Source organism: Talpa occidentalis, unplaced genomic scaffold (genome assembly GCF_014898055.3).
Source record: "Talpa occidentalis isolate TD23 unplaced genomic scaffold, MPIMG_talOcc4v2.1 talOcc4.2, whole genome shotgun sequence".
Classification (NCBI taxonomy): domain Eukaryota; kingdom Metazoa; phylum Chordata; class Mammalia; order Eulipotyphla; family Talpidae; genus Talpa; species Talpa occidentalis.
This window is the reverse complement of record NW_023602073.1, coordinates 87,419,386-87,445,012: the sequence shown is the minus strand read 5'-3', so window position 1 is coordinate 87,445,012 and position 25,627 is coordinate 87,419,386.

Below are 25,627 nucleotides of genomic sequence, written 5' to 3'. Positions count from 1 at the left end.
ATTCTCCAATCCCCTCCAATCCCTCTTTACTACTATAGCAATTCACAAGCAATATGGAGTAGTTAGAATTATAATAAATGGGAAAAAACTATCCTTTCTGATATTTCTTCATAAGACTTAGTCCAAAGTTTTTATCTTCTCTGTGCAGAATGTTGCATTATTGATCTAGCACTTTAGTAGCTACTCCTGTTAACACTTGCAGTGTATCCAAGTGCAACAGCTCACTTATGATGGGGGTGTATTTACCATACATAGTCCGGAAAGCCAACTCTTCAAAACTCTGATCTCACACATTCCCTTTCCAAGGCTTGGATGATGTTCATGATTTTGTCTTCTTTTCTTAAGTTGAGTCATTCAAATTGTATACATTTTGGATCCTATAGCGCATGGTTCTGCCCTTAGGTAACTGATATATCACTTAACTCCTTTTGTATTTTCCCACAATGCCCATCATCCATCCTTCAAAATACACCAAAATAGCTGACATTCTATAGAAATAAAATGTAGAAGTCAGGGATAGAGTTTATAGTCTGCTACTTTGATCAACAAAATAAGTATGTTAAATAAAAAAGCTTATTTACAATATAGGATATGTTCAGTGATAAACCTACTACTGGATGAGGTCCCCCTCCCCAATACTACATTCTTCTAGGTCATAAAAGGGAGAGCAGAAATTGCTTCTCCAATTAAGAAAAGGGCATAAGCTTAGGATATGATTTCTTTTATTAGGGAAGGGCAAAGGACTTAGGCAAGGACAGAAGCTTCTCTTCAACCTCAAGGGATTTCATTACTCTTCCTCTTTGCTTGTCAAAATATTCTGCATAAGCAGCCAGAGCAGGACTGAGAAGACCAGTTCTGAGAATCTTGGTGCAGTCTAATTTGAGCACCTCCACAGACATAAAATAAGTAGTCAGTTGAAATTTAAATTAAACTTTTGGCTTAGACTACAAACAGCAAAAAAAAAAAAAAAAAAAGCTAAGTCTATAAGGGTGGAGGATATTTCAATTCGTAGAGGAAAAAGCCTTTACAAATATCCTTATCTGGTAGAAAAAATATTAAAAATGGGGGGTCACGTGAATTTGTGAGAAAGGAGAAAAAGAATTGCACCAATATTCTATGTTCAGCAAATAATGAAGAAAAAAAGCAGCAATGAGGAAGAAACCTCCTTATGTTATTCTCTTTATAGGATTCAAGCAAGATCATATCTGAGTTTTTCCCCTCTGGGCACCTCACAATTTGAAAGGAGCAAACAATCAAATTGAAGGTCAGGAGACTATAAGGCAATGATCATTGTATAAAGATCTGAAGGGGAAAGAAAGATCCTGGAGGAGAAAAATGGAGTTGTCTGCTAGCACAGAGAAAAATAGGATTAAGAGTCAAAGTAATCTGAAATTTAATCTTGATGACTTTACCAAATTCAGTCAACTGAATGAATAGGATAGTATTAAATGAAATCTGCTAAAAGACTCAAATATTACAAGTGAAAAATTATGTGGCCTTTAAAAGCATTTACTTTGTTAGTTTCATTTTCCTTGAGGAGGAGCTTTTTCAAATGCTATGGCAGAAAATGTCCTTAGGAAAAATCAGTCTACAAATATGATACATCTAAAAGTTTAAATCTGATTTGGCTTTGTTAACAGCCCACTTCAGATGTGCCTGCTTATTTAGGAGTGGAGGGGGACACCTTGGGACCTCACAGGACAGCACAAGGACCAGCAGATGGCAAAGGTCCTTTGTTTGCACCACACTGAGAAAGCAGTCCCACAACTTGCAAGAAATGATCCCAGCATAACAATTTATTTCTAGTTAACCTTTGCACTACTGCATCAATTTGATTTTGAAGTTCACTAAAAAAGCCTGACAAAACTTTGTATTATAGTGCTTAATTGGTATGTATTAAGTTATAATGTGGATAGTTAGAAATGGATCAAAGTTCTATTTTCCATAAAGAATAGCAGAGTTTAGCTGGGTATTTCCATAACAATCTAGTCTTCAGGTTTGTTTTAAAAATGAAAATAAATCAGCAACCCACTTTCCAGTAAGAGCTGAGTAATTTTCCAGGACAGACCCCATTTCTATGATGGCTTTTAGTTACATAGACAGAGGTTTTAAATTTTTAGGATACAGTAAAAATTACCTTAAAAAAATACTTGGTCCCACTTAACTATCATTTCTTATATAAAATCCATTCAAAATTTGTTGGCAAGTATAAGTCTGTGAGCTTGTCTGACACTCTGACTATAATGGACCTGATCTTAAATTCTCCAGGAGATCAAAGTCAATAGATACTCCCTTTCTGTGATTTCCAGTACTGTGTTTTCTACAAGTGTAAGAAAATATTCTGAGATCGAGATAAAACTGGGTTTATCTGAGATCGAGATAAAACTTAGTTATTTTTCCAAATAACTAAGGCTATTAGGACTAGATGAGGTCTATAACAATAAAGATTAGATCAGGATACTGAGACTCTCTTAGGTAACTTCTTAAACTCAGCAAATGGGAAGTACAAAACTAAGAATAACTGGACACTGACTCTATCATAAGGACCATCTGTCAATCAGCCTAAGTCCAAAAAGCTTATATAGAGCATTTTGTGAGATTTGCTGTTTTTATGAAGAATGGGTATTGTCCTCTTTGTTGTGAACTGGAAGACCTATTTGAAAAGTTATTTGGTATATTAAAGGTCTGATGATATGAGACTGGAGCAAAGTTTCATCCAGAGTCATAGTCTAACTCTATGCCAAGATTGGTGAAGATTAATGCTTATTTCACTCATCTACAAAATGCATACCTGGTCATTACCAAGTGAATAAAATAGATATTGATAATGTTTAAAATTTTGTACATTAAGATTTTTCTTTGAAGATTTTCTTTTCTGATTTTTTTTAAGAGTTTCAACTATTTATATGAGAAAAAACACTGCTTCCTATATTTACTTAAAGTCCAACACACAGGTCACTGCTTTTCTCTTTTTTTATATCCATTCCAAATCAACTGAAAAAGAAAATAAACTCAGAAGCTAGTACCCAAGCGTATTTGACAATCTATGGATTGCTGAGGTAGATATTAGTGCCATGCCTCAAGCGAAGTCCAAAGAAGAATCAGAGAATGAATGCAGAGGAAAGAAAAGGTGGTCTTATTCAGCTACCACAGAAGGGTAGTCTAAAATATTTACCCTTAACCTGTTACCGGAAATCAATATGAATATTTGCCAGTTTTTCAGACGCAGACTGTGGATTAGACATAGCAACTAGAAATTTGGAAAACAGATAGGCAATGGATTTTCAGTACAGGTGGGAAGTAGATACAGTTCTAGGAGAGATGATTATGTGAACAGTACCAGCCACCAACCCCAGAAAGGGGCAAGCAGGACACTGACGCCCACATCAGATGGTTTTGGTCAGAGCAAGTTCCATTCATGGGTAAAAAGGTGACATGGGGAACAGCATTACAAATTTTAAGCTCTTGGCACAATGATCAGGAAACCAAGATGTTGGAGGGAATAGTTAGGATTTTTCTCATGTTAATGTCATGTCAGTACCTTCATAGATTGTGTCTTAACCCATTGTGCCACCAGGAAGACCCAATTATTATTACTTTTCTCATGAATAGTTTACAAATGGCAAGTGTAGAGTATGCCACAAAAGATGTAACTTTTGCTATGTTGATTAATTTGCTAAATATTATTTCAGAAACCTTCAAATACATGCACATCATAATAAACAGCCCAAGAAAATGTATGCATTGCAAAAACTTTTTAAAATTAGACTTTTTTTTTAAAGATTTATTTATTTTTATACAAGAACCGGGGTACAGACCCAATGTGCAGGAGGGTGAGAGGATTCACCAGAGACAGAGCGGGGAACAGAACAGGGAGACTGAAGAAATACAGATGAGGCGAGCAGCGGGCAAGGCAGTAGAGGTCTGCCTCAACATGTGGGATTCTCGCCGGCCAGCTGGGATTGAACCTGCGCTGCAGAGGCGGTGGACAGCTTCACAGTGCGATGCTCAACCACCTGCACCACCAGGGAGGCACTAAAATTAGACTATTTTTAAAGCTGTTTTTGTTCACAGAAAATTTAAGAGAATTGTACAAAGGTTTTCCTTATATCTCCTACCCTCATGCTAAGCCTCCCCATTTTTTAACATCACCTATCAGAATTAATCATTTGTTACAATTGATGAATCTACATTGATATATTATCATCATCTAAAGTCCATAGTTTATATTAGGGTTTATTCTTGGATTTGGGAAAATGAATAATTGCAAGAATCCCTAATTAGAACATCATACAAAATTGTTGCCTTCCCTAAATATCATCTGTGTCCCACCTATTCATCCTTCATTACCCTTTCAACTACTGCTCTTTTTACTATATCAATAATTTATTGCTTTTTCCAGCCATAGAGTTAGAATCATACAGTATGTTGCCTTTACAGATTGACTTCTATCACTTTGCAGTGTACATTTAAATCCCCCCCCCCATGTTTTCTCGTGGCCTAATATTTCATTTCTTTTTAACACGAAGTAGTTTTCCATTGTCTGGATATGTCACAATTCATTCATTCACCTCTAAAGGAATACATTGTTTGCTTTCAACTTTGTGTAGGTATGAGTAAAGTGGGTATGAACATGTGTGTGCAGGCTTTTTTGTAGTCATAAATTTTCAATTCCTTTGGGTAAATATCAAAGAACATGGCTGCTGGACAGTAAAATAAGAGTATGTTTTGTTTTTCAAGGAATAAAATGCCAAACTGTCTTTCAAAATGAATTAGCTATTTTGCATTCACACCAGCAATGAATGAGAATTTATGTTGCTTCACATTCTTGCCACATTTGGTGTAGTCAATATTCTGGATGTTGGTTATTATAATAAGTATAAGTATACCTCATATGTATCTCATTGCTGTTTATATTTGTAATTCCCTGGTGACATGATGCAGAGCGTCTCTTCATATGTTTGTCTTTTGTATATTCTTTGGTGATGAGGTTGTTAAGGTTGTTAAGGTTGGTCCACCTTATAATTGTGTTGTTTGTTTTCTTGTTGAGAAGTGGGGACAGGGAGCCTTTAATATTCACTAATACAGTGGACTCAAAAACATCATAAAATTATTTGTGTCTAGAAGACCTCTTTATTTGCCTATCCAACAGTGAACCTCCCTATAATCTTTTTTTTTCATCCCTCGTACTCTTTTTTTTATTTTATATAATTCTTACATCATTTTTCATTTTTGCACAATGTATGCATTTTCATTTTGGTTATATTCCCCATACAATTCCCACCCCCCTTATTTTGGCTCTAATCCCTCTTCTCTTGCCCCCACCTCCGTCAGTGTGTCTCTGGTTTATAGTTGCTTGTTGATTTTGATTTTTCCTTTATTATAATTAGTCTTTTTCTTGGTCCCTTATTTAGGTTTTCTAAATTCCTGCTATGAGTGAGATCATCCAATATTTTTCTTTTTCTTTCTGGCTTATTTCTCTGAGCATGATCCCTCCCAGCTCCATTCATGTTGCTGCAAATTGCATGAGTTTATCTTTTTTTGATTGCTGAGTAATATTCCATTGTGTATATGTACCACATCTTCTCGATCCAGTCATCTATTTTTGGGTATTTGGGTTCTTTCCATAGCTTAGCTATTGCAAATAGTGCTGCTATAAACATGGGGTGCAGGTGCCCTTTTGAATTAATGATTCTGTGTCCTTTGGGTAAATACCTAGAAGTGGAATTGCTGGATCATATGGAAGCTCTATCTTTAATAGGTTAAGGAATCTCCACATAGCTTTCCATAGTGGTTGGAATAATAAACCCTATGTCTGGTTCTAAACATTTCCTCTTTGATTTCACTTGACTTTCAAACACTTAAATGAATTTACTTTGTGCCAGAACTTATTCTGGTCATCCTACAAATATTAACTCATTTGATCTTAACTCTGTGAGATAGGGCCCATTATTATCACTTCCCCATCATACAGATAAGAAAACAGAGGCACAAACAGGCTAAGTAATTTGTTAGTAAGCAGACTTGAATACTTAACCAGGACTCAAATAGAAGGAGTCTTACCAGGACTCAAATAGAGGCATTCTGATTCTGTGCTCTTAATCACTGTGTTCATCTATTACATTGTAAATTAGCAACTGGATTCCTTAACAGTTCCAGGGGCACCCCTTCACCTTGTTGACTTAGCTGAAGCCTGGGTCTTTATAAAGATTTATTTATTTATACAAGAACTGTGGTACAGGCCAGAGGCGTGCCTCCCCTTTGCCCAGAACATAGAGCCTGTACTCAGAGAAGGCAGGTTCAACTCCAGTCCCAATAATATCATAATTCATCTTAGCCAATTGTGAGAATCCCAACTCCTTTTTCAGTAATTTCACTGAGTTTCATATGAGAAAATGAGATACATTGAAAAGTATATTGGAAACTTATAAAATAAGGTTTTTCCCTGATGAAAAAAGAAACGAGAAAAAATTCTTACTTCCAAATTGCTCTTATCTTTGAGAATAAGGAAAGATATTGCTAACACATGTAGCAGAGTGGAAAATTCATGTTTCCCTGAGGGTTTCACTGAGTTACTAAGCCAGTCTTAGAACCTCTTTCACTAGAGTTTTCTTACTGAGGTAATTGTTTAAGCCACTATTAATTGTTGTACTTACAGCCTCAAGTATGTTAACTGCCATAATATGAGTACAACATCCAAATTGAGATTTTAGGAAATTGGAAGAGAAATGAGAGGACTTAAGTTCATAGATAGAGTTGTGGGGAAGAATAGAAATAAATAAAAATGAGAGGGTTCACTATAAAGTAACTATGATTTGAATACAGTATGTGTATACAAAACGAAATTTTGGAAATTTAAATAAAAGCTCAGTTTTCATTCTTTTGCCAACATAGAATGAGATGTTTTATTGACTTAGTAATTGTCAATCAAAATTCGCTGTGTATTATGTACTAAATTTTCAAGTTGCTTGTGATACAGCCCTAGAAATGGCTGTAATGGGAGTTTAACACTTATCAGAGTTTTGGCAGGTGTCCAGTAAGTTGGCCATGGCACATCTGGCAGAAAAGCAATGGGTGTATCAGAGATCAACATATGAAACTGTCTGACATTAAAAGCTATTCTGTAATAGTAGCTGTTTTCTCCTGTGCCATAACTCCACTTACTTTCATAAAATATAAGATTTTATTAAACTGAATAGAATTCATAGCAGAACTAAAATGATGATAAATAGAATATCATGTGGTTATTTCATTGTAAAGTATATTTTCAGGAGGCATCAGGGGAAGAAAATATAATGTAGCTGATGATAGATATTTCATGATAATACCTATTTACAATTAAGGTCCTACTCAGACCTGGATGGGGTGTGATTACTTGCACAAATCACAGCGTTAGCTGTTCTCTTCCCATGCTCAAAATTTTTGCCCAGTGAAATGTGTTCAGAATAAATCTTAAGAACACCTTGAAGAAGAAAAGAAGTGAGAAAAGGTATAATGGTTGGTCTTTGGAGAAGAGAAGAAATAGTCATCATTCTTTGATGATAGTGGAAGGGACTTTTAGGATGGTCAACTTAGAATCTCATTGGTGTTTACGAGAGCTGTGTAGTCTTATAAGGGACTCCAACATAGAAAATCTACCTTGAAACTTGAACGAATCATGAGCATTAGGCTAATTCTAATCCTAATCCTGTGTCTTATATGAACCTCTCACACGATGGTCGTTCTCCTCTCCTCTTCAGTTCTCTGTGCCCCATAGGGTGAAATTTGCAGAAACCTGAGCTTCTCTCCACACTAGTTTTTAATTGGGTTCAGCCAATGGGAGAGATGACCTTGAACTAAATAGGGAGCAGTTCATCTTCCCCAGCTTCCTACTGCAGTTAGTAGCAGCTTTATTCCTCCATGACCTCGGTTCCTGATGGAGTCCCATCTTCCATGGCTCATATTTCCTTCAGGCTCCCATAAAACATTTTCTCCTTGCTTCTCTAAGACTAGTGTGAAAACGTTTTTCTACAATATTTAGGTCCTGAGTATATTAACATCTGTGTTAGTTACCTTAACTCTACACACACCTTCATAAATATTCTGAGTGTTACTTCTGCTCCCAAGAGTCACTTACTTGCCTCCTGTTCTTAGTTCACAACTCTTTCCCTTATATCATATTATCTTTATATATGCAAGCATCCCAAATAACTGTTTTCCTCTTTCTGCTCCTACTGATCACCAGAAAAACTCAAGATTTAAAAATTCAAGACTTGAAAGGCTACCCAATTTGGTATAATAAAGACATTAATCGGTATTTGTGTTAGAATAGTATTTGAAATATAAGCTCATTGAAGTTTATTTTCCCATTACTTTCATAAAAATTATTTTCTGTGAAATTGAAAAATTTTGGAAAGGAATTACCTATTAAGAAGTAAGCAGATCAGCACAGTATGTATAACTATTTCTCCTAAATCATTTTTTTAGAAAAGTATGATTTTTTTTAAAAAAATATAATAAAGTGTCCCAAAATAACCATCTGTTTTTCACTCAGTTTAGTAGAGCTCTGTCGTTACACAGCATTTAAGAGAGGTTTAATTGACTTAGGAAGTGAAAATAGCTAAAGAGATCATATCAAGAAGTAGAGATGGTGCTTTAGTTTTGGCCTTACCTGTTTTCTGTGGTCAGTTTAAAGTGCATAAATTTGTTCATAGAAATCATTATGAAAAAATTACTACATGCTTTCCATTCTATTTTGCTCTTTCTGAAGCCTGATGATCTTGGCTCTATGTAGAATGATCTGTTGAAAATTGATGCAAGGATGCATACTTAACATCAGATCATATGCCTTAATTATATGATGGCTTTTCCTTAGATGACCTTGTTGCTTTTATTTTGAGGACCCACTAAATTTTTTAAGTTAAATGTGAACCAAATTATTGTAATTTTAATTACTTGATTATGCGAGTGGCTTTCTTCTTAGACTATAACTTTCTTAAGAGCAGGTACCAGATATTAATAGTTTCTGTGTTCTCAGGATTCTCCTGACACATAGTGGGAACTCACTAAATGCACATTGAATTTATTGTAATATTTTTAGCAAAAAAGGTATACTGAATATCTTTGCCATAAGTGAAAATGTTTTGTACTAAGTTAAAATGTTTTCCCATGGCTATAATGCTGCTTTTTTGCAAGATGGGATATATATATTTTTTCTTTTTATATTTCTCAAAAACAGTGTATCAGTCAAGCATCCTGGAACAGTCACATTTCTCTCTTGGAGGCCCTCAACTTCTCTATCTCTCTAGAGTCTCTGAAACAAGTAAATGGTAGCTCCAGTTTCTGTTCAGAGTGTGTGTCTCTACAAGTAAGGGAACATGAAATGCTTTGTGCACTTAAAATTGTATCCATCCACAGATAGTAAATAGGCTTTGTTTGAACTTGAAAAGTAGATATCCTGGACACTTGAATTTTGCTGTCAATTGCTCAATTGTTGCTTGTGTTTCATGTTCAAATCCCTCTCCTAAAAGACATATCTCTCTCTCTCATTAATCTCAGAGATTATTTCTTACCACTCATCTTACTAAATTTTGTGACAGAAGTTACACAGGAACATGAAAAAATTAATTATAAAAAGTTCAAATAATGAGTGTATTGAATAAAAATCACATCATCTTCACCTTCCTCCTCATACCGTATGTCCCTTCTAGTTGTAACTACTATTAACAAATTGGCATGTGTCCTTCTGTATTTTTGCTCTCTTTTTACAAGTTGAAATATATATATATATATTTATATAGATAAATCTCTCTCTCTCTCTCTATATATATAGATATATATATATATATATATATATATATATAGAGTGTTGAAATATTGTTCCCTTACTTGTAGAGACACACACTCTATATATATATATATATATAGAGAGAGAGAGAGAGAGAGAGAGAGAGGTGCAGACAGGTACATGTTATTTGAAATAGTTGTTATTTTTGAAGGTTTTATTAATACAAGTGGGATCACATTTTCTTTTTCCCTTAGCCCTTCAAGAGATTTTCCTGTTTACACTTCATTTATAGAAAAACAAATTTACCTAAATGATTAAGTAACTTAACCAAGGTCACACAGATATTAGCCCCAACCTTCAAGTCTTAAACTTGTTGACAGATCATGTCTACAGTTCAGTTAGGATAGACGGGTTATGCTTCCAGTAATAAACTAAAAAAAAAAAAAAAAAAACCGTAGTATCACCACAACAAAGATTTTTTTCACTTTAAGTCCATCACAAGTGACACTGATTCCCATTTTCCCTTCCCTCCAGAATTAAGAAAACCATCTCTACAAATCTCACATCAAAGGATGGGTAAATACAATCCTCAACAAGAAGGGGAGGCAGGATATTTGACAAACCCTGGTTCAGTATGTACACATGCTTCGTCCTTCCATTATTCAATTGCTTGACTTTTGCTCTTTTTTTCTCTCTACTAATTTGAAAATTATTTTTAACATTTGCTGTACAATATTATATACATATTTAACTCTTTGAAGATGAAAGTACTATTTTAAAGCTCCCAAACAATGCCATTAAATTCCAATATTTCAACACTGACTTACAGATGATTGTTTTTCAATATTTTACATTGTTTTCTTCTATTCCATCAATCATACTTTATTGTTTTTTGGTTTTACACATAGCATTTTATGAAATTTATCCATTTTTACCAAATAGCCTGCAAATATTTCCTTTTTAATCATAGATATTCCTCATAGAATTATATTGTAGCCTTCTAGAGTGAATAGTTTAGAATGTAATTTAGTGTGGGGTTGTTAGTAGTAAACTCTGTTTGGAGTTGTCTGAAAATATCTTTCTCTCTCTCCTTTTTTATTTATATTATTAGCTATATCATTTGAGGTTAAGATTTATTTTTGCACCGCACTTTGAAAATGTTACTCCACTGTCTTCAGGCTATGAGAAATGAAGGTAAGAAATTCTCTGTTCATCTAAATGTGGTTTCCTTTAGCATATCTTTTATCTCTAGACTCATCTAAGATTTTTGGTTTCTTTGATCATTTTCAGTTTCAATATGATGGATCTTGAATTTGGCCACAAATATCTACTAAGATTGTCTCATAGGAGATTTAATTTTTCCCCCTCCAGACCTCTATACAGAAAGTATTTTTTACTCAGTCTCTCACAAAAGATGCAACATTTCTAGTCTTGTTAAGAGTTGGCGCCTCAACTCCGTCCAGGGTTCCCAAAGGCTACACAGAGCCAGAGATGCAAAAGCAAAAAGGCTTTATTGCTAGCTTAAGCTAGGGCCCAACTCTGCCTGGAGTACTGACACAGCAGTCTCATCAGGTTAAGAGAGGGACCCCCTCCCAGAGCAACCAGCTGTTTTTGTACTTTGTTGACAGGATGCGGGGACTTTTCACACCTGGGGCAGGGTCCACCCTGATTGGATAGTTCTCATGGTGCCAGCTATGTTTTGTTTACCCTTGGCTTGTGGTTTTTGCCCCGAAATGAAACTAGCTGTGCCCTTTTGAGATGACAGTTATTTCTCAAAATGGCTGCAGTCTTGCTCATATTACAGTCTCACTTTATTTGAAGGGGCCTGTGGCATGGAACAGCACTAGACCTTAATTTTGACTCCTGGCAGCCCCAGAAATAAAGGTCATAGAACTAGTCATAGATTTGGAAATTTCTCTGGAGCAGGCAGAGATTTAATGATTGCTCATTTACCTCTCTGGATTATTACTTTTCACTCTACTTTTGCCTTCTGAGAATTTCTCTGAATTTTTTTTTCTGGATTGGCAATAATTATGGATGCATTTTATAGATGTTTTTTAGAAGGGATGGCAGGGAAGATATTCTTCCAAAACCCTAGAAATATAAGTTCCCATAGATTTCTTTAATAAAAAAATTGCAAATATGACAAAAAAGTTTAAATTTAGTCATCTAATGGAATAAGTTAAATGTCATTTACTAATACATATATACAATAGAAACTCTATAGAGCATGTTCTGGCTATTAAATATCAGCTATATCTCATTAGGGTCCATGGGTATGCTCTAAACTTAGCCCCTGCCATGACATGACATAATAAACATACTGTAAATGTTGAGAAACGACTGACAGACTAAAATTTCTTCATAGTTGTTTATCTGTTTGTGGTCTAGTGATACATGAAACTCAGTTTTTTGTAATAGATTACATATTGTCTTTCTTTCCAGCAATCACTGCTTTCCACATTTTGGGGGATATTTCCACAAGGGGATCTAGCTCTGATTTTACGAATCCCAATGTGTATTACTGACCCATCCAACTTAATTCAGGTATTCAATTGAAAAAAATTTCAATTTCCTCACCCCACCTCAAAATCCAGTCCTTGACTCTGAAAGGTTCATAATCTGACTACATTCTCATATTACCCTAATCATATTTCTACATCCAACTCCAACACTGAATCATAGGTTTTTATGAAGGTTTTTTTTTTCTCTAAAGTTCTTCATGGGATTATTGAGAAATAAAAGATAAACTACTTCTAAAAGTAGAAGTTAAATTAAATGTTGCCCAATTTTAGGGAAAAAAATGGGTTAGATTCAAATACAGAATTTTTTTAATCTTCTGACAGTTAATTATATTAACCCAGGGCAGGAATAATACTTCTTTAATAGCATTTATTGTCTGCAGAAGATGCTTTTAAAACAAATGAAACCAAGGGAAGTAGCTGAAAATGAAAATGAATTTACTTTTCCCAAGGCTAGTAAGCCACACAAATAGGTGATAGACACGGGTGCTAAGAGTACATTATTTGAAGTGGGCCAACTGGAAAACCCTCTGCTAGTGGTTATTGTCCTAAATTCTGAAATTGAGGTTCCATTTGGGAACTACTTGCAAACATTTGATTCCCTAGTAGAATGAAATCTACCGCCCTTCTACCTCCATCCTATGGATCCCACCCTCACTTATTCTACTAATACCTTCTGGATTATTAGTTTAAAAGTTCATTTTTAATATATGACATCTCAGTAGCAAAAAAAAAAAAAAAAATTAAGAGGACATCATAGTGTTGTTAGGATTAGATCTGTAATGTGGCTATTTTTTTTTTAACTTCAGAAACAATAATGTCCCTATTTTGAGATCATGAAAAAGAACCCATATTTGGACTACCAAAATAAAAAAAAAATATTTTCATGCACCTATTCAATTAGTCAAGAAGTCAAGTTGTTAGAGCTATTATCTTATGAGAAAATTTCATAAGCCTATTTCTTCAGGGGCCTCCCTGATGGCCTAAGACTTAAGTCTCAGTGCTATCACAGCTATGGCCTGAGTTCCATCCCCGGCCAGGGACCTAACCCACATATAGTGTAGTGCAGCAGACCTCTCCTCCCTCCCCCGCTGCTCCCCTAAGCAGTGTGTTTTAGTAGATCCTCATGTTCTGCTCCCCACTCTGTCTCTGGTGAATCCTCTCATCCCTCTACCTCTGCACTTCTGGCCTAGACCCCTAGACCCCAGTTCATATACACAAAAATAATTAAAAAAAAAAAAACATTTCGGGCCTCCCCTGGTGGTGCAGGTCGTTGAGCACAGCGCTGTGAAGCTGTCCGCAGCCTCTGCAGCACCGGTTCGATCCCAGCTGGCCAGCGAGGGTCCCACATGGCACGGCAGACCTCTCCTGTCTCGGCCGCTGCTCCCCTCAGCAGTGTCTTCCGTTCGTCGGCCTGTTCTGTTCCCTGCTCTGTCTGTGGTGAATCCTCTCACCCTCCCGTGCTTCTGACTGTACCCCAGTTCGGTCGGTTCTTGTATAAATAAATCAATAAATCTTTTATAAAAACACCTATTTCTCTAATATGCCTTAAAAATTGAAATAAAAGGGCCTTCCCAGTGGCACAGCAGTTGAGCGCTGGGTTGCGAAGCTGCCTGCAGCCTCTGCAGAGCAGGTTCGATGCCCGGCTGTTCCCCGGCCACCAGAGGAGGGTCCCGCATGGCGCGCAGACCTCTCCTGCCGCCCGCTGCTCCCCTCAGCAGTGTACTTCGGTCCTTCTGCCTGCTCTGCTCCCCACTCTGGCTCTGGTGAATTCTCTCACCCTCCCGCGCTTCTGACTGTACCCAGTGCTTGTATAAATAAATCTTAAAAAAAAAAATTCAAATAAAAGGTATAAAAATAACAGAATAATTAATTTGGTTTTGGTATTATTTCTTTCTGCAGTAGTCACTGAGGTCCTTTAAAGTTTTTTTTGCAGCTTATGAAGAAAGAGGGAGCCACAATAAAATTATACTAAACTAAAATTCTGTTCAAAACTAAATGTTTAATTACCAGAAAGTCAAAATCAGGTTAGGTTTTGCCAAATCTGTTATCCTGTATCATGAATAGATGAATAGAATGTGAAAAACAAGACAATACACAACACATTTGTGATTTTATTTTCTCCCTCAGCTAAAAAAAAAACCGGAATGCTCGATTGCAAAGTAGTGAGACAGATTGCTAATTTTATAATGATGGCCCCTAAGATTAAGCAGCAGTCGTTCTCTTTGGTTGTATAACTGCTAATTCAAAACCACCAAAAAAGAAAAACCACTTAACATAGAGATAACAGGTTTGGGATGGTTGTATGGAACATCTTGCCTAGATTTGTGAATTCCATTGTATTCCACATTGGAAAATGACATTTTGGCTTGAGATTTAATTCTAGGAAGAAATTTAGTTCAAGTTCACAGAAATGTTCTAGTTGTCTCACCAAAATCCATATGCCACTTAAGACAGTTTGGGCAGTTTTTATCCCAAGGCTGCCTGTCTGTGTCCCTTTCAGAAGCAGCTCTTTCTGCCCACTTGTGTCTATGTAAGAATCTTCTTTTCCTTTCCTTTTCCTAATAAACCTGCCCTTTTTAAAATATATATAAAATATATATAAAAAAACCCAATAGTTTGATGGTTTCATTCAAAGCTAAACATACTCTTTTTTTTTTTTTGCTAATCATACTCTTATAGAAAATAGCAATCCTGCTTTAGTGTTTACCCAAGTGAATTGAAAACATGTTTACATAAAAACCTGCAGACAGATGTATATTGCAACTTTATTGATAATTGCCTAAACTTGGAAGCAACAAAGATGTCCTTCAGCAATTTAATAGATAAATAATCCAGACAATGGAATATTACTCAGCTCTAAAAAGAAATGAACTATCAAGCCATGAAAAGAAATGGAGGAATTTTAAATTCATATCACTAAGTGAAAGAAGTCCGTCTACGTAGTGTATGTTTACAATAATATGGCATGCTAGAAAAGACAAAGCTCTGGATATCATAAAAGGATTAATAACCGGGCCTCCCCTGGTGGCGCAGCGGTAGAGCGCTGCAAAGCTGCCCGCAGCCTCTGCAGTGCCGGTTTGGTCCCTGTCTGCCGGCGAGGGTCCCCCCCGCCAAAAAAAAAGAGATTAATATCCACTCTGGTATCCCCATGTCAGGTAATAGAGGGAAAGAAGGGAGGAATGGGCAGAGCTTGGAGGACTTTCAGAGCAGTGACATAGTTGATACTCTAATTAGAGATGCATAGCACAGGGTATTTGTCAAAACTCATTGAATGTACATCAAGAATGACCCTAAACCATGGAACTTTAATGATAATGTATTGATATAGTTTCATCGGTTTTACACAATGTACCTCTCTGTTGGATGATGCTGATAGTGGACGAGGCTGTGCATGGGAGGGGGTGGAGAGGGCGTTATATGGGAGCTCTCTGTACTTTCCACTTTACTTTGCTGAGCCTGAAGCTTCTTTTAAATATAAAATGTTTTTCTAAAAAGGTACATTCTCTCTAATTCTGTCCACTGAAAACATCGAGCAAAAAATCACCCTGGCAGTAATGATCACCTTTACTGCCTAGATTGTAGTATCTAATCTCATTCCCCAATAAAAACAAACCAAATTTTCGTAATATAAAGGCAATTACAGGGCTGGGAAGAAAATATATAAAATGTGTCTGGAATATCTTATCATAGTAGAAAGCAATAAAGCTATAAAAACCTCTTTGATCTCTGAAGTCCACTCGAAGTGCCTCCCACTGGGCAATAGTGGGATGATTTAGGTCTCAGAGACCAAAATAATTTCAGTAGCTTGAAACAGACCAAATGAATTCAGAAGTATATCTTTAAATTACATTTAGTGATCTCCTTATGCGGGTGCTAGGAAAGTAAGTAATTTTGTTGAAAACTAACATAGTAAAAGAAATAATCAAGCATTTATCCTTTTCTATGTGAACAAAAAATTGGCTTAACCAAGTCAAATAATTGATTCTTTGTAGCAGCATTCCAGATGTTAAAAAGGAAAAGAAATAACAAAAAGGAGAAATAACAAAATCAGAATATTCCCTCTTGGAGCCTGTATTGAAATAATCTAAACAATGTTTATCAATGCATGCTAGTATCATAAAATAAAGGACCAACAGAGATTAGGTATCTCCTGGTGGAAATACACAATAATGTTCATAAATATTTCTGACTGCATAAAATTAAAAAATAATCAAACCTAAATCTAAACAAACCTCTAGATTTAAATATCAACTTACAGTGCATGCAGGGAACAGTGGAACTTGCCCAACAAAGTTTCAAGTATGCAAGCAAATTGGAAAAAAATAAGCCAATTGGGAAATTTTGAATACTGACTGGATTTTTAATTATTCAGAGGAATAACTATGTTATTTCTAAATGGTTAATGGTATTATGATGTGCTTTTAAAAGGGTCATTATTTTTTAAAAACTTTTAGTTGAATATTTAAACATGAAAGATGTTTTGTTTGGGATTTGCTTCAAAATAAGCCAGTGGGGCTGAGCATGTAGGGGCAAAACTGAAATAAGTTTGTCCATGAGAGATAATTGTTGAAGATGTGCGGTGGGTACACAGAGAATTTATTATACTGTTTTTTTATATGTTTGTACTTGTTTGAAATTTTTTATAAAATAATTTAAATGGTAGTATTAAAACAATAGAAAGAACATTTTTATCTCCTACCACACATTTCCTCAATATTTAATATGAAAGGGAGAAACACACCAACAAATATACAAATTACAATCTGAATGATTCAACCCTAATTAAGAAAATATTAAGACATTCAGATTAATTCTCACCTTAATATCTAAATATTCTGTCATTTTCAGTAGTATAGAAGTTCTGTTAAGAATGACAGCAATCAATATTTATTAGAAAAGTGCAGGCAGATAAAATGATATTAGGCAAATTAGCTTCCTCACTGGCATTTTGGGAAAAGAAAGTGTTTGATTATCTTTAAACAAAGAGACCTGGAGACCTAAGAAATATTTCTGATTTATGTAAAGAGGCTGTGTCAGAATAGCAATTATCAGTTTTTAAAATATAGTGTTATTAAATATAAGCCTTATATGGCAAAATGAGATAAAAATTATTTAAGTGCCTAGTAAGGCAGAAAACAACGTAATGAAAGCAAAATAATTCATGAGACGTTATGGGTGACCCTAATCTCAGTAGAGGCTTGACAGACAGTACAAAGTTATGAAAGTTTTGGTCACTCTCCATGTGTTGGAAGAGAGTAATAACCATTGAGATCATGCAGGCTCAGAAAGAAGATAAAGTATAAAAGTGTAATAAAATTGGGAGAAGTTCTATAATATTCTACTACAGAATAAGTTCTTTTGACAGTAATGTTTATATAAGACATACTATAATGCTGATAAAGATAAACAAATTATGTAGCTGAGACATTAAGCTTTAGCCATGTCCATTTGGAATTGTTAGGACTAACAGTGATCCTTGGAAGATGCTCAGGAAACAAGTGGTAAAAATGGAGATATTATGAAAAAACCTTGCATCAATTAAATAGATTTTCCCCCAAAGAAATTCATGTTTCAAGATAAGTTTTAGTGAAATACCACAATGTTGACTAGTGCCCTATCAACAAAAAATCAGCCCCAGTGGTTTCTATATTAAGTTGCTGACTATAAAAAAACATATACATATAAACTGAGAAGATAAGAGTATCCCAAGACTCTTAAAATGATTGTGCATATTTCTTTGGGAAGCCATGCACACAACCAGAGCATCCCAGATAAACAGCCACGCATAAAACTTTAGATTATAAAATACTCAACTATAGAACAACTCTACTAGTCATAAGGAGAGTTTTCCATGGTGTCTGATAAATTTGAGGCTGGCATTTGTGGATATTAGAGTTTAATTTTAGAATAAATCACAGATAGCAATAATCAAAATATTAACCATCTGTTCAGTCCAGATTACTTTTATTATACTCCTTGAATAGAAACTATCTGAGGTAGGGCCTCCCCTGGTGGTGCAGCGGTTGAGTGCTGGGCTGCGAAGCTGCCCGCAGCCTCTGCAGCGCTGGTTTGATCCCCTGCCACCTGCGAGGGTCCCACATGGCGTGCAGACCTCTCTTGTCTCGCCAGCTGCTCCCCTCAGCAGTGTGTTTCATCAGTCTGCCTGTTCTGTTCCCTGCTCTGACTCTGGTGAATTCTCTCACCTTCCTGCACTTCTGGCTGTACCCAGTGCTTGTATAAATAAATAAATAAATCTTTAAAAAAAAAAAAAGAATCTATCTGATGTAGATTATGTTCTTATAACCAATTTACTCTGTTATTACATTAGGAAGTATTTTTAAATGAGTATATACACACATTTCTTCAAGGTGAAAAGACATCTGGGGATGACTAGTGGTGAACATTGCGCAACAATATGAAGGCTCTTAATGCCACTGAACTACAGAATTGTAAACTTAAAAAAGATTAAGATATTAAATTTTTACATTATGTTTATTTTACACGATAAAAATATTAGAAGAAGGAATACAGACAGACTAGTGGGGAAAAATAAGTATAGTACAGAATCAAACCATCTCAAGTTAAAATTATTATGTATATTCTAGAAGCAGTCATGAAAACCTAGGTATTGAATTTAGAGCTAAAACATAGAATAAAAATTAAACAATGCAAAGTTTTATTATTTAGTATGAAAAACCTCATGTATGACATCAGTGACATAAACTTAAATGTTTAGAAATAACATAAAGCATAAGTGCATAGTCTGATAATACCAAAAAACAAATTCAACATAATTGCCATTTCTCTGTATATGAACTATTTGCATGTTATAAAGGTTTGCTATGAGGTCCACTAATTTTTGTACCTTGTATATGAAGAAATAATTTTATATATCTGATACACTGTAATGAAAGACTATTTTCCATGGTTTCTAAGTTCTCCACAGTTTTGTGCAGAAATTCTAGACTTTCCCCCTAGATTTCTAGATTTTTTAAGGATGTTTATATTGAGAACAGCCTTGGAAAATATAGCTATGTCTCCCTTGGGTCAGGGACACGTTTGACTATAGCTATGGAAGATTTCCTTCCTGAGAAAAGGACAGGCATATGTACTGCCTATAATAGATCCAAAGTCCCTAGATTTGGGATTCCTCCCCTTTCATGAAGTCCACTGCACACACAATTGTCAGTTTATGCCCTTCATTCTCTGGGATTTGTGACTTAGGAAACTAGCACAAGAATGTTGATACTCTGGCTCCTGCTATTACTGTGAGTAATAAATACTCCTCTGTCTCTAATCTAGGAAACTTTCATCTTCAGCCAGCATCCCTGAACCTGACAGGCTAATTTGTTGGCTTGCAATTGGGTAAAATCCCAGACCCATGTTGCTCTGTTATATATATTTTAATGTTTGGACTACTGCTTAATATGCTTAATATAAAGAAGAATTGAAATGTGTATTCCATCTCTAATTCATTAAAAAGTCTATTGTGTAGTTGTCTTGCATATACCATGAATATAGTAGAATATTATATTCTACATGTACTTCTTCAGTATTGCTTTTACTTACTTCTTGATATGGATTACTTGCCCAAAAAGTATTACTTAGGAAGAGATCATTCCATTTTGACCAAGCTACCAAAGTTTAACAGTGATCCAATATGATATGGCTGAGTATAAGAGGGGACAAGACTGTTTAATGCAACTATGAATAGGGAATCTAGAAAGGGGAGATTCTATTTATTATAAGGGCCACTTGTTATTTCAGGCACCAAAATGACATGTCTATTAATTCACCCTGTTTAAATAATCTTAGTATCAGTATATTACATGTCAATTTCTCTATGCCTCAGTTTCTTTGGAACAAAAAAAGGAATTACAATTGAATAAAACAGGAGCCTCCCTGGCAGTACAAGGGGTTAAGCACAACACTATGAAGCTATCCGCAGCCTCTGCAGCGCAAGTTCGATTCCCCAGTGGCCAGGGAGATAACCACATGGTGCAGCAGACCTCTCCTATCTTGCCCGCTGCTCCCCTCAGCAGTGTTTTTCAGTCAGTCTGTTCTGCTCCCCATTCTGTCTCTGGTGAATCTTCTCACCCACCACCCCGCACCACTGGCCTGTACCCCAGTTCTTGTATGCATAAATAAATAAATCTTTTTTAAAAATTGAAAAAAAACACATTACATGCATGATCTGAAAACTAATGAGTAAAGGTGTCTGAGCTCTTTAGATAACAGGTAAAATAATTGAAATTATTATTTGATTTAAACACTCCTCCTGAGGGATTGCCTTTGTGTTTCTCTCTAAAGAAAATGCAATTTATTCCCAGTAGGGAAGCTTCTCTTCTGTTCAGTACTTGATGATATAGAATGAGTGTCACCTCTCCCTAAATAACTTTTTCTTTCACTTCTAACAATTTATGAATTTTGTAGTGTCTTAACTAGTCTCTCAGCAGGTATTGATTTTGCAATTCACCAAACTTCTATTTTTATTTTCTCTGCTCCACTATTTAATTTTCATTGAAATAAATTCTTATAGCCATTTTACTAATTTGAGTTTAATAAGGGCATAAAAATTACTCAATCTACTAAAATAGTTACTTATTAATTTTCTTAAAGACTCTTTAAAATCTCTAACACAAAAATAAGTGTTGTTATTTATTTTTCTTTTTTTTCAGATTGCAATATGTACCATATGGAGGGGAAATGGTAAAATTAAGAAAAGCTAAGGATAAAGGGATAAACTACAGGTGGTTCTCAAATGTGCCTTGAGCTAGACTTAAAAATAAAACCAGTAACAATCACTTCTAATACAAAAAGTATTTGATAAAGTCACATTCAAGAGTTATCTCCTTGGCCTAGCTTACAGCATTTATTTTTCTACTGAAAACTGTTTCTATGCCCAAACTTCTGTTTGAGAAATTTCCTTTATTTTGGGTCTAGAAACATTATACCTTAGCATAAAGCTTTATAGGATGTACTCTTCATAAAATTAGCCTAAAGAAATATATTTCAGATGAATTTGTTTTATTTTATCAAACAATTAAATTTTTATTAGTCATGGGTTATTTTTTCTACTACTGTCAGAAAACATAATACTAAATTTAATGTACCATTAAAATAAATAACCACCTCAAGGGCTTGCTCTATATCTTTTAGTCTTCTAAAGAGTTTTTGTATTCTATTTCTGTATCACCCTATTTTGTTCAGTTTGAAAACACACATTTAAAGCACTCGGTCCCATTTCCCTATCTCTGAAACAAGAATGGGTCTCGGTGGCAGCCTGCATCTTCCATAGTTGCCCCTCAACATACACTTCCCACCTAATGGAATTGTTCTCTGTCTTAAGTTCTGACCAGGATATGTATATTTGGATTGTAGGAGGGTCTAGAGTATCCTTTGAATGGGATGCTCAGACAGTAGACAAGAGGAAAAAGAAGTCAGCGAATATATTCCCTCAGCTCTCTACAGATAGACTTTGGAATAGCAATAATTGTATTCCTTTAAGATCATAGCTCTTATCTGGCTGTTATTCTCCTATGGCTTTAGGTTTGTACAATAACTTGTTCCCCTAGCCCTTAGAACTAAGGGTTGGCAATGACTTCTAGTCATTGCTAGATTCTGGTTGTTGTTTTTTAAAAAGATTTATTTTCTTATGCATACAAGAACTGGGGTACAGGCCAGAGGTGCCAGGGCAGGGGAGGGGTGAGAAGATTCACCAGAGACAGAGTAGGGAACAGAGCAGGCAGATCTACTGAGATACACTGCTGAGGGGAGAAGAGGGTGAGACAGGAGAGGCCTTCTGTGCTATGTGGGCTAGCTCCCTGGCCAGGGATCGAACTAGTGCTGCAGTGGCTGGCTTCAGATAGCTTCATATTGCTGTGACTTATCCCCTTGCGCCACAAGGGAGGCCCCCTGATTGCTTTTTAGTCCCTTGTTTGTTTCCTTAATCTTTCCATATATTTATAAATTTTCTCTTTATTTAATTCTCTTTATCTCTCTGAATATGCCATTCCTTCCTAACTAGTGCGATAATTATTGCCAGAAGTGGAGTGGGGAAACAGCAATCAAAATGGAATTCTGGGATTTAGTTGCATGTTTATCAATGATTACATTTGCTGGGGAAAATGAGACACTAGTAATCCATAGAATGCCCTCCTATTATTATAGTTATTAGTTACTTTAGAGATGGAGAGCAAACAGAGAGCAAAACATTGGAAGATCAAGGGGCTATGGAATATGATCCTTATGGTGACAATGGTGATTGTAAGATTGTAGTATGAATTGACTATTCTGATTACCCTATAAAGTAGACAAGAATAGTTTTTCTTTAAATTTATGAATTCAAAATTGAAGAAGTAGAAAAATCAGAAAAAATGACATCAACTATAAAGAAACAGTATTATCTGTAACAAGTCCAGGAATTAATAAAAATGGTTACATCATCAATTTTCAATGCTTCTATGCTAAAGAAACATCCTTGGTAATGGAAGTAATCTCTCCTCCATTATCCTAAAGGAAATCATACATTGATTTTTACCTGGGGAAGATGCCTCACAAAGTCATATAAAATCTCCCCAGAAATCACCCTTCCTACCTGCTTGCCTTCAGGTCCATAAATACAATTAGAACCTAAAATGGTCCAAAAGATTGAGAAGATGTGTTCTTTGAAGACAGAGATTAACAGCTTAGACCAAATTGGTGATCCTATATCTCCAAATCATATACAGTGTTACAAACCAATGTTACCCAATGAAAAAAAGGCTATAGAATACATGTACAGTAGGATATTCTTAGTACATTAAAACAACAAGAACAAAATATACTGGACCATATTTATTTCAGTGAATACATGAATATACATGGGAGTAGTACCGCCTATCTGCTCAGTTGGTTAATTGAAACCAGGACTCAATAGAGCCTGGGTTAGTTGAGATGTCCAAAATCTCTTGGTATACTGAGAAGGAAGGAGTTCTAGAACTGAGAAAGAGAAAAGGATCCATTACGTACAACCTGAGTATTTCCTAACCATATCTTATAGGAAAGCCCATAGACTATTTATATTTAGTTCACTAAGACATTAAGAAATGTGTTATCAAGGAGTCACCAGTATTCTTGAAAACTATGTAGACTAGAATGGGGGTTAAGGGTGCACAGTAAAAGTGATTTTACTGTTATAAATGAACACAATACAATGCCAGAGTGGTAAATACCAGAGAGCAGCTGTTGCCTTTAATCAAAGGCCACAGGGAAAAAGTAGTAATCAAAGGAGTTTGAACAGCGGTTCTATGGCAATGACATCTTGTTGATGGTTTCCAGGATAAAATAAATGGCAGAACTACCAAGCTTATGAGAACCTTCCTAATATACATGATTGGAAAAGTTCTCTATGTAGTAGACAAAATGTAAATTCACATACATTAGTGGAGACTTGAGGGTTAAGAGATTCAAGTCCCTCCAATGAATGGGGTATATGTCTTTTTAATGAGTGGTCCTCAGCATATGCCCTCTGAATCTTCTTTGAACCTTCCTCCAGAGGAACATGCAGCTATTTGTCAAATTATCTGTGCATTAGAGGAAGGGAAATATCCAGAATGTCTAAGGAATATTAGACAGTGGCTCTAAAGTACTGCCTATCTCCAGAGAAAACAAAAAGCCATCATGGACAACTGGTCCTAGGCATGGTTTGTGGAAGTTAGTTAGTTTTGATCTCAGTTTATCTCATAACAGGTTCAGTGAGACTACAGAAACTCTAGTTATTTCCCCAACCCCAGACTTCACAATACGATAGATAAAATTAGTAACTGGTAATATATCTCACTGGTTCCTGAATCAATTAATAATCACTCTTTTGATGAGAAGGGCCAGAAGGATATCCTTAGAACTATCCCTCATCTACCCACATAACCAAGAAAAGTAGAATTAGAACAACACTGCATTCCTGCATGGTATCACAGAGATTAGTGCCATTACCAAAGACCCAGGATGTATTGGGAGTGATGGATCTCCTACCCATATTTCACATATAAATTGGGCAGTAAAAAATTGAAATGGGTCTAGTTTATGAACAAAAGTTGTGGATTATTATTAACATATTAGAATTTTTCAGAGCAAAAAACAAAATAGCAAATCAATCTAGACCCTGACAGGTATCCTGCAGCTATTAACCTGGAATTCTTATGTTTTTATCCCACTTGATAACGGTAATCTAAAGCACTGTTTTTTTATGTCACTGATAGCAGTATACCTTCAATATCATATCTCAAGCAATATCAACTATGCTACTAGTTGTCATTATGGAGACTTTCAGAAACACAGCCTTTTTTCCCACATAACATCATGCTGATTCATTGTAGAGACATAAAATCGGATAAACTCCCACCAAGATCAAGAGTCTCCTCTGAAATAAAATTATTATGGGGTCTGCCAATTGCAAAAAATAAAATAAAATAGGGATGTGATAATCAGAGATTTTCTGATCCTTTTACTGGTAACCCACAAGACTTTTAGCTTTGTGGAGAAAAAGTAAAAGAAGGAGCTGTAACAAGTTCACAGTGACAGGGCAAGCCGCGCTAACTTCTGGGCCTTATAACCAAACAGACACAATGGTATTGGTAGTTTATAGGACAGATTGAGCAATTCTATGGAATTGGGTTGCAAAGCCTGAAGTAGGTTGCACGGTGCAAATCTCTGGGATTTTAGAATGAGGTCATGGATATTCTGCCCATAATTATCCTCTACTTGGAAAGCAGTCTTACGTGGCAACTGAGTATTTGAACATGGCACATCAAATAACTATTCCACCTAAATTCCCCATCTGGACTGAGTGTTACTGATCCATCAAATCATAATATTTAATGTGCAAAACAGCATCCCATTGTATGGCACCTGGCCCAAGCTGCTCCAGAATACAAATTAAATTTCATGAGTAGTACAGCCACATGTGGAGTCTCCTGGAGCAGAGGAAGAAATATGTAGGCCAGGGATACAGATGGGCCTGCATGCTAACATGGAAACAGCTGGAAGTGAATAGTCACTGCATCCTCTCTCCAGTTAGTGTGGCCATGAACAACAGCAATGAAAGAGTAAGCTCTTAGTTGGAAGAACTCCACAGAAGATACATGGTTGTTTATTTTATAGTGTGGAAGAGATGACCTGAAGTATGAATTTCTTTTCTATTCCACCTGGTAAAAGCATTCAGAGGCAGTTCCTAATCTGTTGGCCAAGAACTTATATATTTAAGAATACTTAAAAAATGAGTGTGATCATATAGAATTGAGTTTCAAATCAGATTTTATAAATCATTGATATTACTCAGTAGCAGTATTTACATATA